The following is a 2,129-nucleotide window of genomic DNA, read 5'->3' on the forward strand; positions in this document are numbered from 1 at the left end:
TCCGCCTTCCTTTTTTTCGGGACGGCTTTCGTGTGGAGGCTGGCAAGCCTTCAAGAGGAACTGGGTTTGCCTTTCTTCCTTCGTCTGTCGGCCTAAGAAGCGTTGAATGAGGGCTATTCCTCGTTCTGCGAGGTCGTTCGTGACCTTCAGGACACCAACTCGCTTCTTTGCGCACTTTAAACTTGAATCTGTGTTCCATGTTTCAGGACTCAGCTCAAGGAAGGTCGGCTCCTGGGAATACCTGCCTCCTAGGACACTTTTGAGGAGCTCCATCGACCGCACTGAGCAAAAGGCGGAAAGCGGCCCGTTGAGATTGATAGGTGTCTTCGACTCGGGGCGCCGTGGATTCTTGGTCGTTGAAGGACGTTTCATCCCCTCTACCATCGCCGCCTTCTGCTCCGGGCTGATGCGGTCATCAAAGATGGCCAGTCCAATCAGATCCTCAGAAAGGTACCAGAGATGGCGTTGCATCTCACGTTCCACAACCGACGCCACCCCATTGTCGCAGATCCTCTTCATGTCAGTTATGAAGTCCAGGTCGTTCTTGGCTGCGTAGGACGGAATCATTGCCTCGTTCCAGTATTTCAAGTAGACCATGGTCACAAAGAATGCCACTCGACAGATCTCCGCCAACTCCCGCCTGCTCATCTCTAGCTGGTCATGGAAGCGCATGATCTTCACGGCGTAGATGGCCTTGGCCATCCATCTGGCCATGTGGTAAGCACCAGGAGCACGGAAGGATGTAGGGACTCCTCCTCCAAGGTTGGCCACGCTGAGCAATATTATCTCTTTGTAGTCTTCGCGTGGATGATTCCCACAGTCAAGCAGATGTTTCAAGTGACGAAGCATCTCAAGGCGGGTAAGCTTCTTCGTCTTATGACAGAACAGTCAATGTCAGGGGCTGTGGTCGGCTCTGGTCAACAGAAGGCCAACGATTCTGGAGCCTCTTGAAAATGGATATGTCAGGACCAGATGATGGGCCCATGCAAGCCACAAAGACATTCTTCAGAACAACTTCTAGGATGTGGTGGCGGCATGGCAACCACACCAGGGGCTTCTCCGGTGCATGTTCAATCCTGATACATGCTCCTTGAACCATCCCCGTGTTGGCTGCTGTCGTGTCGAATGACATTCCAATGATGTTGCCCTCCAAGCTGCCTTACCGCACAAGCTTCAAGAGTGTTTCCGCAACAGCTTGTCCTGTTCCGTCAGAAGACACAGGAACACCCAGAAGTTCCTCCGTATCCTCCCCGGACACCAAGACGGCGACCCTCTCCTCCAATGACCTTCCGTCCGCTAGACTGGGTAACAACTTGCAGTCCCAATGCAGCACCAAAGGGACTTCATGCTTGAAGGAGAGAGACATGGCAATCTCTTCACGGTTCTTGACTCTGGCCCGGTGGATTGACGAACGGGACACAGTGATACGTTCGATGTCATGGCTGAGGCTCATTGCAGAAGCGGCGTAGGAGGATGTTGCAGCACGGACGGACAGGTTATCGCGTTCCCAAGCAAGGGTCAGCTCCTTGGTGAGCTTGTTCTCCTGGGGAAGTCGACGGCGTCGAGATGTAGCTGGTGTCGGAGATTTGAAATCGTCCTCCGTGTCTTCATTGGCTGATGAGGATGAAGTAGAAAACTCTAAAGCCACGTTACGATCAAGAGTGGATGACGAAGCAGCCGCTTCCTTCTTCATCTCCTCCATCCTTTGTCTCTTGTGTCTCTTCTCCTCAGTCGCTTGTTTCAACTTCTCGTCCACGCCAGTCATGGAGCAGCTCTGCTGATCCTCCCTCTGAGCCTTCAAGAATGCCTTGTCTTCCTCGGGGATCTTCGCTTCCATTGCCTTAGAATGCGCGATGTCGAACATATCTTCGAGGCTGTCTCTGAAGATGCATCTCTTCATTTCTTCCATCTCTGTTTTTCATGACTTGGATTTCGCCAAGGTGCAGCTCTCTTTGTACAGCTTGAGGATCTTCTTCTTCACCCACGACACATCCGACGTCAGAATGTTCGCACGTCGCCACGCTTCCATGACCTTCTCAGCTGTAGATGCTGCTGCAACAAGAAGAATCTCCTTCTGGATCTTGTGATGGAAGACGATTCCCCGGAAATGACGATGTTGGGGACTTCTT

The sequence above is a fragment of the Palaemon carinicauda genome, chromosome 10, assembly GCF_036898095.1.
Source record: "Palaemon carinicauda isolate YSFRI2023 chromosome 10, ASM3689809v2, whole genome shotgun sequence".
In the NCBI taxonomy this organism is placed as follows: domain Eukaryota; kingdom Metazoa; phylum Arthropoda; class Malacostraca; order Decapoda; family Palaemonidae; genus Palaemon; species Palaemon carinicauda.